This window comes from Gossypium hirsutum, chromosome A06 (assembly GCF_007990345.1).
Source record: "Gossypium hirsutum isolate 1008001.06 chromosome A06, Gossypium_hirsutum_v2.1, whole genome shotgun sequence".
Taxonomy (NCBI): Eukaryota; Viridiplantae; Streptophyta; class Magnoliopsida; order Malvales; family Malvaceae; genus Gossypium; species Gossypium hirsutum.
This window is the reverse complement of record NC_053429.1, coordinates 77137438-77146440: the sequence shown is the minus strand read 5'-3', so window position 1 is coordinate 77146440 and position 9003 is coordinate 77137438.

The following is a 9003-nucleotide window of genomic DNA, read 5'->3' as shown; positions in this document are numbered from 1 at the left end:
TTGATGATTTTGGGAGGATAATTGATTCTAGTTGAGTATGAACAAACTAAATGTGCTTGATGGCTCAAATGAGCTTGGAAAGTTGGCCAATGTTGTTTAAGTTCATGAATTAGGGCACAATTTCATTCGGCCATGGAAATTGAGCATGGAAAAAAAAATCTGGTGTGGGATATATGAAGCTGAAAATTTAGTTTGAAGTGTGGTAATTGTGTTAAAGATGAACATTAAACCTTAAAGCATGATTTAGTTTAACCAAGGGAGAACTTGGATATTTGTAGGAGGGCATGTTTGAACGTGTATTGATAATTGATTTTGAAGGTTCGGCTTTATGCCTTGATAGTTGGTTTTGAAGTATATGATGTCTTGGTATAAATATATGTGCATTCGGTTACTTTCATAATATGCATTTAAAGTGTCCTTTGGATGCAATTGCTTATGCACTTGAGGGGATATGAGTTAATTTTCTTTATGGCAAATTTGGATAAGAAGCTAACTAATAATATGCTAAGGTAGTCATGTGGATAATCGGCTTTGTGAATATTATTAAAGGTGTAATTAGTTATATGCATAGGTCATCGGAAAAATTGACCACATAACTAGTATATGTATATAAGGCAGGCGACATGGTGATACCTAGGTAAATGTATTTGGTGATACCGAGGTGTTGCCTTATGTATGAGTTTCATTGAGAAGATTTACCTTGTTGTTTTTGATGATATAACAAGGTGATTAAAATAGTTTAAATTTTGTTAATTAAGCTCAAGAGCATAGAGGGGCAATTTTGGATAAAGAGAAAGTAAACGAATAGCCGTGGATATCTAGTCGTCGACCACTTCCGAGGTAAGTTTTAAGTGATTAAACGTTGAGTAAATTCAATCATAATAGGACATGATGAGTTTATTTAATAAGATATGATGTGGCCATGATATGTTCTAAGCTCAAATGGTAAGTTCTTAAGTGTTTGAGCTTGGGAATTTAAGTGTAAATTGAAATAGTCTGCTTAGGACAGCAGCAGTAACGTGACTTTAGAAAATCACCATAAATTTATGGACTTGAATTAGAGGCTGAATGAAACATGAAATTAAATCTTAATGAGTCTAGTTTCTTATAAAAGAAACCGTGTAAGCAAAGGAATTTCCGATAATGAGATATTTAAAGTTGTGTGAGACAGTGCAGAATGACACTGTAATCCTCTGTTCTATTTTTAGAAAATCATTATAAATTGTACAAAAATTTTTAGAAGACAAAATTTATATTATAGATGCCTTAGTGAGTCTAGTTTCAAATGAAATAAACTAGAACATATTTTGAATTTTGTACAATGAGAAATTTGATTCGTAGTGAAGAGTGGTCAGCATAGTCAAATGGTGAAATAGGGGAAACTTTAAGAAAAATCTGGCATTGATTGGCCAAACCAAAAATTCTGAAAATTTGTTGGATAAAATATGTATGAGTCTATTTTCAGGGAAAATTAACGGCACTTCATTTGGAGTTTTTTAGCTCCATTTATGAATAATTTAATGACAGTTGCTCAGGAAAAAATAGCTTGTGCTGAATTTGTGATTATGTTGTAAACCTTAATAAAACTATTTGAGTTGCTTATAAGCTATCGATTAAATATTGGTAATCAAAGTACCAAATCCGTATTAAAGTGAAGCTGTAAGCCGTAAATGACTAGTATACCTAGTCAATTTTGTTATGATGAAATTGATGTACAAGATATGTATATGTGATAAGGCCGAATGGCCAATGTGATGAATGTGAAAGTGTATGTATGTGATAAGGCCGAGTGGCCAACGTGATGAATGTGAAAGTGTGTATATGTGATAAGGCCTAATGGCCGATGTGATGAATGTGAAAGTGTATATATGTGATAAGGCTGAGTGGCCAATGTGATGAATGTGAAAGTGTATATATGTGATAAGGCCGAATGGCCAATGTGATGAATGTGAAAGTGTATATATGTGATAAGGCCGGGTGGCCAACGTGATGAATGTGAAAGTGTGTATATGTGATAAGGCCTAATGGCCGATATGATGAATGTGAAAGTGTATATATGTGATAAGGCCGAATGGCCAATGTGATGAATGTGAAAGTGTATATATGTGATAAGGCCGAGTGGCCAACGTGATGAATGTGAAAGTGTATATATGTGATAAGGCCGAATGGTCAATGTGATGAATGTGAAAGTGTATATATGAGATAAGATCTAATGGCCGATGTGATGGATGTGAAGGTGTATATATGTGATAAGGCCGAATGGCCAATGTGATGGATGTGAAAGTGTATAAATGTGATAAGTCCCGAAGGGCATTTGTGTCAGTACTATATCCGGGTTAAAACCCCGCAGGCTTTATGCGAGAATATTATCCTGATTAATGACCGTAGGCTTCGTGCTCGTACTATATCCGAGCTTTAAAGACCCGACGGCTAAATGCTAGGATTCAAGTAAGACTTTGATATTGAGTATCTGCAATGAGTTACCATCAAATAAGTATTATGTATTTAAGATGTTCAGGTACGTATTACTTACTCATCGGCGGAGTGATTTCGAGGTGAATTATCAGTATCAAAGAGGTAGGTAAATGTGATTAATATTATAACTCCAAATAGGAGAATGATCTAATTGGTAATGGTATGCTTGTATAATGAAGTATGTGATGAAATATTCTTATGTATTAGTGCATATTCTGCCCAAAAGCCTTATGATTTGAGTATGGGTTGGGTTCAACTAGATGTGCCAGTACAAGGTAAGGATTATGTTTTGTAAGCTTACGTATATGTGATAAGGAATATGTTTGGTTCTTTATGTGCCTACGGTAATTTAGTACTTGTCATGTTGAAATACTTAAAAATATGGATGTGATTATGAACAAGTGGAAAGGATTATTGAAAGTTGAAAATTGATGAAGAATGTGCTTTGGAAATATTTGACCATCTAGGTCATTATTATTCAAAAGTATATATGTGACAGCCAAGTGATGCATTTATTGATATTATAGTTTGAGATGAAGCTCTAGATTAACTTCATCGAACAGTTGAAATGAATGACCAATAATAGTGAATGAGAACACTTTGTTTTGCTTAAAACTTACTAAGCTTACAAAAGCTTACTCTGTTCGATCATGTTTTGGTTTATAGGTTGTGGATTCTGACTACCAGTTCGGGGATCATCAGCACTTCGTCACACTATCTACCATTACGGCAACTATGTAATTAGACTTAGCTTATGGCATGTATAGGATAGACAATATGGTAGAATGATATTTTGACTATTGTATATAAGCCATATGAAAATGGCATCTTTCGAATGTTTACTTATAGAAGTTTACATTTTATCCCTGGCTGTGTTTAGTGTTTATCCAAATGAATGATCTAAAAAAAAAAGTTTTACCGTTCTGTCATGAGTTACAAGTCCGGTAATGCCCCTTACTTATTCCGGCGACGGTTACGGGATAGGGGTGTTACAGGACCATTTAACATACAAGGAAAATAATCATAGAGAAAGAAATTAACATTCTAATTAGACTCAATATAACCGAATGTACCAAGTGCTACTAACCTACTTATTCAAAAATCTTCATTCCATACTATCATCCCCCTTTTATCCCATACAACATGAAAATAACCTCCAATGCTAACACTTAGATTCATGGCATGATGCCCAAACCACCATAAAAGCTCCAACTTTCTTGACATTACCAAGAGTGCATCCAATTATTAACTTAACCTATCATAAAACTAAATCAACAATTCAAAACTTACCTCTTACTAGCTAAAGAAGAATGCCGAATTGCTTTTGGTAAGTTCCCCTTATTTCTTCATCTTTGTTTCGGCTTTTAGAGAAGGAGAAGATGAGCACCGTTTCTCTCTTTTTTTTTAATTCCTTTTATTAGAATTCTTTATATCATTTGTTAACTAAAAAATTATATTAAGTTAGAATTGGTGGAGCATCATCATGTCTTGGCCGGCCACTATATATATTATGGGTAAATTGACATGCAAAACCAATCTTTTTAATACATGCACTAATAGACCATTATAAAATTAACCTATCACATTTCTAAAGTGTTTCATATAAGTCCATTTTAATAAATTCACTTAAAAATGACCAAATTAATGCATGAAACTTTCACACATGCATTTACTCACATCATGAACACAGAATATAACTTTTAATTATTTATAAAACTCGGTTTTTGTGGTCCCGAAACCACTTTCCGACTAGGGTCTAATTAGGACTGTCACAACTCTCCCCCACATAAGGAATTTTCGTCCCCGAAAATCTTACCAGTGAGCAAATTAGGATATCGATCCTTCATAGAGTCCTCAAGTTCCCAAGTAGCTTCTTCGACCCCGTGTTTATGCCACAGTACCTTCACTAATGGGATTTTCTTATTTTGCAATTCTTTTACTTCACGGGCCAAAATACGAATTGGTTCTTCTTCATAACTCAAATCAGATTGAATCTCCACCTCAGATAAATTAATTATATGCGATGGATCAGATCTATAACGTCGAAGCATCGAGACATGAAAAACGTTGTGAATCTTTTCAAGTTCCGGGGGTAAAATCAATCGGTATGCAACTGGCCCAATTCGTTCAGATATTTCATACGGCCCGATGAACCTCGGACTCAATTTGCCCTTACGGCCAAATCTCAGCACCTTTTTCCAAGGTGAGACTTTAAGAAACACTTTGTCTCCAACCTGATATTCAATGTCTTTTCTTTTTAAATCTGCATACGACTTCTGACGATCCGAAGCGGCTTTCAAACTTTCACAAATCACTTGAACTTTCTGCTCAGCATCCCTAATCAAATCAACCCCGAAAATTTTGCTTTCACTAAGTTCGGTCCAAAACAACGGTGTACAGCATTTACGACCGTACAAAGCCTCGTAAGGTGCCATCTTAATACTTGATTGAAAACTATTGTTGTAAGCGAACTCAATCAAAGGTAAATACCATTCCCATGAACCACTAAACTCAAGGATGCAACATTTCAACATATCCTCGAGTACCTGAATTACCCGTTCGGATTGACCATCGGTCTGGAGATGAAAAGCGGTGCTAAAATGCAACCTGGTACCCAATGCTTCTTGCAATTTCAACCAAAATTGCGATGTGAATCTCGGATCTCTATCTGACACAATAGAAGTAGGTACTCCATGTAACCTTACAATCTGAGAAACATACATTTCAGCTAGCTTGTCAAGGGAATAATCCGTATATACAGGAATAAAATGAGCCAATTTTGTTAGTCTATCAACAACAACCCAGATCGCATCTTTCTTGCTTGACGACAATGGCAACCCAGATACAAAATCCATCGTGACTCGATCCCATTTCCATTCGGGTATCATGATCGGCTGAAGTAACCCTGAAGGCACTTGATGTTCCGCTTTCACTTGTTGACATATCAAACACTTCGAAACAAAGTCAGAAATGTCTCATTTCATACCAGGCCACCAAAACTGACGTTTTAGATCGTTGTACATCTTTGTACTACCCGGGTGGATTGACATGCGGCTACTATGAGCCTCACTTAAAATCAAAGAAATAAGTTCAGAATTTCTAGGAACACACAGCCGACTTTTGAACCTCAAACAATCGTCATCATCAATTTTAAACTCTGATTCCACATTTGAAACACATTCAACTCGTTTAGCAACCAATTCACTGTCAACTTTCTGGGATTCACGTATTTGATGAATCAATAATGGTTTGGCCTTTAATTCTGCTACCAACACATTATCGGGTGAAACGGACAGGTGTACATTCATTGCTCGCAAAGCAAACAGTGATTTACGACTTAAGGCATCGGCAACCACGTTAGCCTTTCCCGGATGATAGTTGATGACAAGCTCATAATCTTTCAACAACTCGAGCCAACGTCTTTGCCGCAGATTCAAATCTCTTTGAGTCATCAAGTATTTGAGGCTTTTATGATCCGAATATATATGACACCTCTCTCCAAACAAGTAGTGTCGCCAAATTTTCAAAGCGAAAACAATGGCAGCTAATTCAAGATCATGGGTTGGATAGTTTTTCTCATGTGGTTTCAATTGTCTCGACGCGTAAGCTACTACTCGACCTTCTTGCATCAATACGCAACCCAGCCTAAGCAAAGATGCATCACTGTAAATGACAAACTCTTTAACGTATTCAGGCTGCACAAGCACTAGAGCTTCAGTCAAATAAGTTTTCAACTGATCGAAACTTTTCTGACATTTTTCTGACCATTCAAACCTAACATCTTTCTGAAGTAGTCTCGTTATTGGTGTGGCTATCATCGAGAAACCCTTTACAAACTGTCTGTAGTAACCAGCAAGCCCCAAAAAACTTCGGACTTCAGTAACATTTCTCGGGGGTTTCCACTCAAGTATGGCTGAAATTTTGCTCGGATCGACTCGAATTCCCGATGCAGATACTACATGTCCTAAAAAGCTAACTTCTCTCAACCAGAACTCACATTTACTGAACTTAGCATACAACTGCTTATCTCGTAAAATCTGTAACACTAATCTCAGGTGTTCAACGTGTTCAGTTTCATCATGTGAATAAATCAAGATGTCATCTATAAACACAACTACAAACCGGTCCAAATACTGCCTGAAGATTCGGTTCATCAAATCCATAAATACTGCAGGGGCATTAGTGAGCCCAAACAGCATCACTAAAAACTCGTAGTGACCGTATCTCGTCCTGAAAGCAGTTTTAGGTATATCTGAGTCTCGAACTCGCAACTGATAATAACCCGATCTCAAATCTATCTTTGAAAACACTGAGGCTCCCTTCAATTGATCAAACAAATCATCAATACGCGATAACGGATATTTATTCTTTATTGTCACTCTATTCAACTAACGATAGTCGATGCACAACCTCATGGTTCCATCCTTCTTTTTCACAAACAATACTGGTGCACCCCATGGTGAAAAACTCGGTCGAGCGAATCCTCTATCTGTCAACTCTTGCAACTGAGCTTTCAATTCCTTTAATTCGGTTGGTGCCATACAGTACGGCGCTATCGAAATGGGTGTAGTCCCAGGTACAAGTTCGATGCCAAATTCTACTTCTCGAATGGGTGGTAATCCCAGTAACTCCTCAGGAAAAACATCTGGATACTCACGAACCACTGGTACCATTTCAAGTTTCTTTTCTGACTCTTTGCGATCAAGTACATACGCAAGATATGCTTCACTCCCCTTTTTCATATATCTCTGAGCGATCATCGAGGATATTATTTCTGGCACTCCGTTCAAGTCAGTAGACTCAACTCGGACTATCTCATTATTTGCACACCTCAAATCAATAGTCTTTCTTTTGCAGTTCACCACTACATCATGCACGGTTAACCAATCCATACTGAGAATAACATCAAATTCATCAAACGGTAAAAGCATCAAATCAGCCGAAAAACAGGAATCTCGGATCATCAGAGGACATTTCTTACACACTTTGTCAACAAGTACATATCGACCCAAGGGGTTTGACACTCGAATTACGAACTCAGTAGACTCAACAGGTAGAGTCTTACTGGATGCTAAAGTCTCACATACATATGAATGAGTAGAGCCAGGGTCAATCAATCCAATCACATTAGTATCAAAGAGAGTGAAAGTACCAGTGATAACATCAGGGGAGGATGCCTCCTCTCGTGCGCGGATGGCATATGCTCTAGCGGGAGCACAAGTCTCAGATCGAACAGCCGTATTAGAAGTTCCTCTCTGGCCACCACCCCTACCTCCTGAAATTCTCGGCGGTCTACCTCTAATCGTTGTTCCACTAGGTCTTGCACCTTGCATCTTATTTTTCTCATCAAGTTCCGTGCAATCTCTAATGAAGTGATCCTTCGAACCGCATCTGTAACAGGCCCTGTTAGTAGACTTACCCCAACATTCACCTACGTGTCGTCTTCCATATTGTGGACATTCAGGTTTTTCTTGACGATTGTTACCCACACTAGCAACCGAAGTAGCTCGAGAGTTCGTTGATGGTCGCTCTCTAATAGAAATTCCTGCAGTCGTCTTCGATTTATTAGTATCTTCCCCGAACTTCTTTACAGCCGAGAATGAAGTTTTACCCGCCAATCTTTTACGGAAGTCTCTAGTTTCAAATTCAGCCTTCTTTTTCTCCTTTCCAAGTTCTTCTGCCTTGCAAGCTCGTTCAACTAGTGTTACAAATTCTTTTATCTCCAAAATACCCACTAGTAGCTTTAAATCTTCATTCAATCCTTCTTCAAATCTTTTACACATAACAATTTCATCAGCTACACACTCCCGAGCATATCGACTGAGTCTTACAAACTCACATTCGTATTCAGATACTGTCATACGGCCTTGCTTAAGTTCCAAAAACTCTTTACGTTTTTGATCGATAAACCGTTGACTACTATACTTTTTTCGAAATTCCGTGTAGAAGAAATCCCAAGTAACTCGTTCCTTCGGGACTATAGTAATCAAGGTTCTCCACCAATAGTAGGCTGAGTCTCGTAACAAAGATATGGCACACTTTAAACACTCATCAGGTGTGCAAGACAGCTCATCAAAAACCCGGATGGTGTTATCAAGCCAAAACTCGGCCCTTTCAGCATCATCAGTAGCTATGGCTCGGAATTCCTCGGCCCCGCGCTTCCTAATCAAATCCACAGTTGGTTTAATCGGCCTTACCGGATCAGTATCTGGTGGTATTATAGGCACCTGAGGCGAATTATTTAAATTCGGGAATGGTTGAGCAGTGGAGTTAGTTCGGGCATATTGTGCGACCCACTCATTCATCATGGTAAAGAAGGCTTGTTTTGCCCTATCATCTTGATTATTCGCGGATGATTGAGGTTCAACAGGCGGTGTCCCTTGCGCAGGAGCAGCCGCTACACTTTCAACGTCATCCGCTAAGGTTCTCTCTAGATTGGGTTCCATTTACTAATCAAAACAAAAATTTCAACCGTCAGAAGTCATCACATTATCAAATACTAACATTAAGGCATGTATAGCAAGACTC